This window comes from Coenobita brevimanus, chromosome 52 (assembly GCF_032717465.1).
Source record: "Coenobita brevimanus isolate Jiangsu-jjx chromosome 52, ASM3271746v2, whole genome shotgun sequence".
NCBI lineage: Eukaryota > Metazoa > Arthropoda > Malacostraca > Decapoda > Coenobitidae > Coenobita > Coenobita brevimanus.
The window spans coordinates 27750500-27759439 of record NC_137005.1 but is presented as its reverse complement, the minus strand read 5'-3'; the positions used below and the strand labels follow the sequence as shown (position 1 = coordinate 27759439).

Sequence of the window (8940 nt, the reverse complement as noted above, 5' to 3'; positions counted from 1 at the left end):
TTGCGTATATATACACAACAGCCACCTTTGGCTTTGAAATGAGTATAGAGAAAGTAGGAGGATACAGAAAAGGGTTTGCTGTCAGTTGCCTCAGACAGCTGAGTCTCCGTTAGAAAAAGAAGGTGAGGTTTAGAGGAGGAGAGGTGGTGCTCAACAGAGCGAAAGTTAGAGGAAAGGCCGCGAATGTTGCAGAAATGAAGAAGAAGAGAGTCAGACAGTGGTTCCAGGCACCTTGAGTCGTCACCGGGAGAGGGGCAGATGGTGGGGGCATTTATGGTCCCCTCCCCTGGGGACTCCGAGGCTTGATAAAACGACGCCATTTTTGGTAAATTTTGAATAGGAAGTGTAGTGTGTACTATGCATGTAGTTTGGTGAAGATAGAGAAATTTGTACTGGAGAGCATGCTGTCCTACTCTCTGTGTAACTGAGACACTGAAAAAGTTCAGCAAAGGGGGATGGTCAGGAACTAGTCCTGAGGGCTGATGAAACGGGAGCTCGAGCACTCCCTGTCATCAGCTTTCCATCCACCTCGGGAGTACTGCCCTGCTCGACTGGTGCTACAGTCTACTCCAATTGCTTTAAAGTCCTGTATTTCAAAAGTTTTCGAATCAATTCTCAATAGAAAAATTTTAAGGCATCTTTCCTATCATAACCTTCTTTCTGATCGTCAGTACGGGTTCCGTCAGGGACGCTCCACTGGCGATCTTCTAACTTACTTTTCAGACTCCTGGTCATCCTCCTTTCGGGACTTTGGTGAAAGCTTTGCCATTGCACTTGACATCTCAAAGGCTTTCGATCGAGTCTGGCATAAATCTTTAATTTCCGAACTGCCCTCTTATGGTTTCTATCCTTCTATATGTGCCTTCATCGCTAGCTTCCTTTCTGGTCGTTCTATAGCCGCTGTTGTAGACGGCCATCGTTCTTCTCCTAGATCTATCAACAGTGGTGTTCCTCAGGGCTCTGTCCTATCACCAACTTTCTTCCTTCTATTCATCAATGACCTTCTGAGCTGTACTTTACATCTAACCCTATCCACTCATACGCTGATGGCTCCATCCTTCACCTTTCCATTCGGTTCCCACAACGCCCATCTCAGCAGTTACACCAACAAACAAGGGATGAGGCTATGGCACACCTAATGTCTGACTTGGCTAGTATCTCTGACTGGGGTAAAAATAAATCTGGTTGTTTTTAATGCATCTAAGACTCAGTTCTTACACCTATCAACCCTTCAAAATCTTCCACAGGGATACCCACTAATTTCATTCATTCATTCATTGCCAGACGCCATGTATCCCAAACGGGGTGGCCAAGGGCTTAGAGTTAATTGTTTTACAGGGAGGGGCACTAATCCTCCACCAACCCCACTCGACACGTAGGGAGAACGTTATGCCAACAGCATCTGGTGTTCCCAGGCGGTCACCCATCCAAGTACTAACCAGACTCAACGTTGCTTAACTTCGCTGATCGTACGGGAAGCGGTGTACTCAACGTGGCATGGCTTAATCCTGCATCATCCTTGAACATGCTTGGGGTTTCATTTACTCGGGACTTATCTTGGAAAGATCATATTACATCTCTTGTAAAATCTGCTTCCAAGAAATTGGGTGTGCTAAGCCGTCTCCGTTCTTTCTTTACCCCTGCACAATTGTTGACGCTATACAGGGGTTTTATCCGCCCCTGTGTGGAATTCAACTCTCATGTGTGGGGAGGCTCCCTACATACAGCTCTTCTCAATAGCGTGGAGTCAAAGGCTTTTCGTCTCATTAACCCTCCTCCTCTTACTGACTTACTTCAACCTCTGTCTCTTCGCCGCACTGTTGCATCTTTATCTCTTTTCTATCGCTACTTTAATGGTCACTGCTCCTCTGAACTGTCTGCATGCATTCCTCCACCTCTACGACGGGCGCGTAGCACCCGTCTAGCAGCAAACTCTCATCCCTTTTCTGTCTAACTCTCTAATGCAAGAGTCAACCGTTACTCCCAGTCCTTCATTTATGCAACAGGTCAACTCTGGAACTGTCTCCCTCTGTCTGTATTTCCTGCTGCCTATGATCTCCAGTCTTTCAAACGCAGTGTGTCCAGGCATCTCGAAATGAATGGATCTTGAATTTGGCTCTCTCTCTTATTTTGTTTTTCTCTTGGAGGGAACTGTTATTGCGGGCTCATGGCCTTCGGTTCGTTCTTCCTTACATAAAATATAAGGCATATGTATATTTTAAAGTGTTTATGCTGCATGACTAGAAACTGCAGGCATACACACAAGTAAAAAAGTTAGTGGAGGATATTCAGAATTTCATCCACTGTCAACAAGTAAAGAAGTATATTTCAGGCATTGTACAGTCATAAGCCATAGATTCTGCTAACCCTCTTTTTACACTCCTGGCTGAAGGAACGTCATAGCCAGAGTTTCAAACCGAACGATGCCTTTATGGTCAAGTGTTAAGGTGGTAGCTCCAAGTTTTACTAGACTGCGTTAGACACGTTTCATGTTAACGGTGCTATTCGTGCTCTCTTTAGCAGAAAATCTTGAAGCTTTCAAAGACTGGTTTTAGATCGGTGTAAAACCCTGACTACTACGCCTTCCTTCAGCTCGGAGAAAAAAGAGTGTAAGGGAAAAACTATGGTTTGCCATTATTCTTCACTGTATTTTCCACCCAGATCTGAGTCTCCCTCTCCCCATTACTCAGTCAACATCGCATCTATACACTCAGCGCTAATCGCCACATTTGCAGTTACCAACTTCAGTACTAGTACTATAAAATGCTTCCTAGGAGATGAAAAATTAACAGCTGACAGAAGGGAATATAGTGAAGCAAGCTCAGTCGTGTAGAATGGGTTAATGGAGACCATTTCATATACGTATACTACGTGAGCTTTCCCCAAAAACGGATGGCAGTGTCTTTGTGTATCAAGACTCAAATGAAAAACCAGTCACTTTAGAGAAGGGATTAACTGTACTCTGATGCACCAACTTCACCACCATCCCATTTTCCATACGCTTCACCTGCCTAAGCCTCATCAATACTCTTTCTATTTCCCTTCACCAAAGCAGACCATGACTACAGGCTGCGCCCATAGATATCTAGTTTATTTCTTAGCAAAGGAATCCCCAATACAAAAAGCTTCATTAGGAGACATGAAGCTCACTAAAGACTCATAACCAAAGGTTCCTGTGGAGGCGGAAACAGAGATGTGAAAGTTTAGTTGGTCAACACTTCAGCCTTCTCATGGTCGAGACAACTCTGATATTTTATTCTGGCTAGTCAGTCGATTTTTATAGGGCGAGTCATTAGCTCCCGAGAGCAGTAATGAAAATCAGCAACTGTAAAATTGGACTTACTTCAACATAAATGTAACAGGCTACGATATTAAAAGTATTACCTGAGAGTCATAATTCCTTCGTTGCAAGAGTTTTTCACAAATCTGACTGAAACACTATGAGGTACTAACAGTAGTTTGTCACCCCAGGTACATCATCACACGAACCCGGCTGACTGCAGACTGAAATTGCCGTTCTCTGGCAGTTCACATCCCACTTTCGGAGGATTTGGAAATAATTGACGGACATTAATTTGTATGACTGGACTAAATTGCCCAGCTCTGCCGATGTCACCGCATGATGACGTCCCTCTCCAACACCTGTCTGCCTGTAGAAAACATAATGAGGTTAAATTATGCGCGTGTGTATGGATGTTCTTGCCTGTGGGGTACGAGTATTACTTCCGAAGGTTTGAATGACGACGAAATGAATGTGTGGCACAAAATCCCTAGGCATTCTGATGACAGGTCCACTGCACATTTTTGTTTTTCTCTGTTGTGTTTCTAAATCCTAATCACCCTATCTTCAGCATTTTTATGGTTGCTTCTACAGTACTTTATTCAGATTGATACAACACTATTTTTGTTCACGTGCAGTGACCATAGAAGCCTGACAGTGTTAAAACTATAATCATTAACTGTCTGTTGTCGAGACATCTAATATTCTACTCTTGCTAGCTTTAGACGATTGTATTCTGTTCCGAGTCACTGGAATCTGAAAGTATTGCCTATGAGAACAGGGATACGATGACTATGATGTTGATGATGATGTCTCTGCAGAAAAAAAAAAAAAAAAAAAGCAATGGTCAGTGCACGAAAGGTTAGTATGGAAGTGTAATTTTGTATGAAAGTGAAGGTGCTCTTTACAAGTATGACTGGAATACTGCAGAGACGGCTGTAGAAATTGATCTTTCCACTTGTCTGTATGTCAGAGGGACTTAATAACCTTTAACCTGGTAATGGTGAAGGACCCTTTCGCAGGTAGCATTCACAACCGCATTACAACACTGACATAATACTGTTGACTTATGTTACTTTTAAGATAGTGTAAACTATTATTATTATCTTTCCCTTTTCCTTATGAAATTTCCATGACTTTTTTCTATGCTGCGTGGTGGTCCTTCTTACTATTTTCAGCCAGCCTCGACTGGAGGGTTTGGTTGGTTGGAGGAGGCAGCCTTCCTGCATTTCTGTCCTTGTATGTCAACCCAAAAATAGTTTCGTTAGTTATAACAAACAACGACGAAAGGACCAACAAGTCTTTTGCTATTTACTTTCCTTTGTCCTCAATTATACCTCCATTTCCCCGATGAGGAAAATGGTGAACTTCAGGAGAACAACATATAACAACACTAATACTAATACCATGCTATTATCGCCTCACCACTAGCACCAACATAGCACTAACACCTCCATCATACTACCACAACACCGCCACCACCAACACAGTCATTGCCACCACCACCATTACAGTACAACGCTTCGCCCAAATGAGCCTAACTATCACAACCACAAAACAAGAAAGCACTCAGAGAACGCATACCTCCGCCAATGCCATTATTCGGATCCGTAGAGATAGAATCCGAATTCGGATCTGCTCCCAAATTTAATCAATTCTCTCATGGCCCATGGTCCTCCGTTCCACAAAATTTCATTGAAATTCATTAAGAACTTGTTGGAGATATTTTGCGAGATACTCCAGATCTTGTTCCGGATTCGACTCAAAATTTAATCACTTCTCCTTAGCCCATGGACCACCCATTCACAAAATTTCATTGAAATTCATTGAGAACTTTAGGAGATATCATCTGAGCAGACAGACAGACAGACAAACAAATATAGGTAAATATATAACCTCCAACTTCGTTGGCGGAGGTAATGACACAAATACTCCCTTATAGAAATTAACCCCTGTCCCTGAAAACGTGCAGGTTGACCCTAGTTAACTGTTGGCTCTGAAATAACACGGGAATTACGGTCAATTACCATGGATAATGAACTGGCGGACTTGTTATAATAATGGCTGACCCGTAATGATGAATGACAATATTCGCGACTCGGGAGACTGGAAAATAAACTAACCTGTGTTATTCACTCACCTCGTGTGTGTGTGTGTGTGTGTGTGTGTGTGTGTGTGTGTGTGTGTGTGTGTGTGTGTGTGTGAACTGTCTCGTTTATAAATTTGCAAATTCATTAATGGCTATTTTCTCACTCTTCATTCTTTAATACAATTCTAAATCCTTTACCACTAACTGTCAGTGTGTCGACCGTGACAGTGTGAACGGTGAGTACACTGACCTACAGGCTCCTGTGACTTACTCCCAGCTCAATGATAGTACTAGAATTACCTGTTTGAGTGAAGTCGTCTTTTGTTTCATCGAATTCATGCTATAATTATCCCAGTGACGGGAAGATAATGAATTACGCCGATTAATTCACTCACCGCTATTGTTACTTCTTCGTCAATATTTCCCTCCCAAATTTCTATAACCTATATTAAGAAGGCCTTTTTCAAGCTGAAGAAATAACTCGTCGTACTGAAGCGATTACCTAAACAACTAGAATGCTCTCCCATGCTGAAGGAAATCGTCTGATACCAATAAGATGAGCAGAAAAGTGTCCTGGAGTTGAAGAGACCCATTCAGGTTTAGAGCTCCTTCTTGCAGGAAGACATCGTTTGTTGTGGAATGTAGTCAATGGCAAACTATTTTATTCAGCCTCTGGGAGACCACTCTTCCATGGATGATGGAATTAGAAACAATCTTCATTGGTTATTTCACTCGGGTGACGTCTTCTATATATGACTTCCTGTTAATGCTGGGCACTTATGTTCCACTTAAAAGACCTTCCTAGCAGGAAAGAGGCTGGTGAAGACTGTATCTACCCCTTCAACACTGAACAGCCTCCCCTAAGTTGAATCAGATTGTGTGAAAAGAGTAAGAATAAAGACTTCATCACAGTGTGGGGGTACAGCCGGAGACAAAAGTTCGCCTAGTGTTCCGCTGCGAATACTTCATATTTAAGACATAAGCCACTTTCCTCCCTAACGCATCAAATAAAAGAAAATCGTCTGCGGGCGGAGAATCACACCGTTTAGTCCAGCTTAGAAATATTAGCCAGTAGAGGAAAGTGAAAAGTAGAGAGGTGAAATATCAAGCAAACTTTTGTCCCTGGCTGTTCAGCTAAACACAGTCAATGGTGGTAGCAAACATTAAATGCAAACTGTATTGACCTGAACAGGTTAATTAAATGTGAGCCTGAGAACGTTCTTCTCTCTCTCTCTCTCTCTCTCTCTCTCTCTCTCTCTCTTTCTCTAAGGCAATTCTCCATTTCGCAACTACGCGGCGTAATTATCCCAGTGATTAGGGAGGTTAGTATTAATCAAGAGAAAGCGTAGTAGACGGAGTCAGATAGTAGCCTATTTTCATGGTCTGTAGGATTTCCAGGCCCCACTTCCTGAAATATCATCATCATCATCATCATCATCATCAGGCTGAGTCAGGCCACTCGCTACTGCAGGACAAAGGACTCTGCCACAAAAAGATGTTTGTTAGACATAGACACATTTAATCTCATCATTATTATAGATATGGATATAGTCAGTCTTTTCATTTCTACAACTGAATATAATTTTATCAAAAGAAATTGCCCGTTTCCGTGATTATAAAAAAAAAAAAAATAGTCATCTGGTTGAAAAGGTTACCTAGGGGAAGGCTGTAACGAAGTACGAAATGTCCCAAGGGATTTTTGCAAGAATTCATTCTCTCAGCCGCTTTATTCTCCTCTGAAGAATCGAATACATCAAAACACTCGGAACTTTATGCTGTCTTTTACTATGGATGACAGGGTATATGTGATTCACGCGTAACTAGGTGCACACACACACACACACACACACACACACACATTGTGGTTAATGCATTTGATATTACGATGATATTTCCTTTGGTTTATTCTTGTTACTTCCCGACGACTTTATTCAACTTTTGAATATTATCACGTACCGATGGCATTAAGCTAACCACATCAGTCCTGTCAATACGGTGACGCTTTTGTTTAATTCTTGCTACCATTAGACGTATTTATGTAGTTCAGGGCAAATCTCCGGCAGTACTAGTAATTGCCGTAGACACGGGTTCAACTGGACGTGAAGCCGGTAGACTGAAAGATAAAGCCTCCATTTTTGTACAGTCCACCATCCTCCTTACCGGGAAGAAGGAGGGAGCTGAGGGACGTTTGTATAACCGGGCAGCTCCATTCCCATGCTATATTGATGCCACCACGTGAAGGCGTCCGTCTTCAGCAGCAATGGTAATGGAACATTGCCTTCTGGAGGGTTCCTTAAGCTCCTCAGCCTGAGGACGTCATTAATTTATGTGATTTTTGGAACCTCCAGTTATTTACCTTAAGCTTAGGGAAGAGTTTTTGAATCAGATGCGTTAGACATTATTTGTGTCCATAGCCAGACACATCAATTCTGGAAGTGGTGGTCTTAGTCGAATCGCTTCCATATTTGCCTGTCCTCCATCATCAGGCCGTTCTCTTTCCAGCTTACACCATCCTCACTCATAACATACCTCTCCACCCCATCCATCTATCTCATCTATAATCTTTCCATCCTCTACACTCCTTGCATCTCACTGATATACACTCTTCTAGCCAATTTCTTCTTCTCCATTCTTCCCACATTCTGGAATAATTAGTTCCCTCATTACTTGGCAACTTTCCCAAGGTGAATGTAATCGAAAGTATCAAGAAAAAAGAATAAGGAGACGCCAGTCCTTTGTAATGGTTTATATTAATCTTCATGTTATTTCTACAGCGTATGTTCTCATGAAAGAAGGTAAGGAACATAAAGGAGGGCACTGACGAGAAGTATGTAAAAATTATATAAATACATGTTCGGAAGCATCATAAGCTCACTGATATGTAAGGATTATTTACTTCTTTGCTTTGAGGAAATGATCTTAACCCCTTTAATGAGAATAATTATTTTTTCCACCTCCACACCTCACTAGAAGAGGGCAAAACCACAACATTTCTCCCAGCAGAGCTTCTAAGGGTAAGCGTCGTCAAAGAAACCGGGAGCGTTAGGAAGAAATTCTGTAGGCCTAACTTTGGAATTAATAATTTTTCCCAATGATGCTTCATAGGGTTGCCTGCTGTGGAGTGGGGCTGTAGTTTTGTTGAGCTTGTTGTAGTCTACGTTACTTCTAGAGCTCTTCATGCAGCTTAGAACAGCTCCCTGGTACAGAAGGATTACTGACCTGTTTCTAACTCTTTTAAGTGAGAAAGTTTCTGGTGATTTAAATGAATCGCGTGGAGATGGCGAGAATTTAACTGAAACAATATCAATAAAATGCTTAACCCCTTCAATACAGCAGTATTCCTTCGTTTTGCCCTTTCTATTAATAAACGATTATATTTACTGAGTGAAATCCCCTTTGAGGAAGGAACTAATCCCTTTACTCCTATTACATATTTTCAAATTCATTTTTGCTATCACCAGACGATTTTAACTCAGCTTATTAAGTATTTTTAATGGTCAAGGCATTTACTATGGCTGTACCTAACCCTTCCAGTTTGATAAGGTCCCTCTCAAGGCGTCTGAAGATTACA

General features: G+C 41.9%; 1 pseudogene; it reads right to left on the bottom strand.

Moving 5' to 3' along the window:
• Positions 1-1390: 1390 nt before the first annotated feature.
• On the bottom strand, positions 1391-1509 carry LOC145400551 (5S ribosomal RNA; annotated as a pseudogene).
• Positions 1510-8940: the final 7431 nt, after the last annotated feature.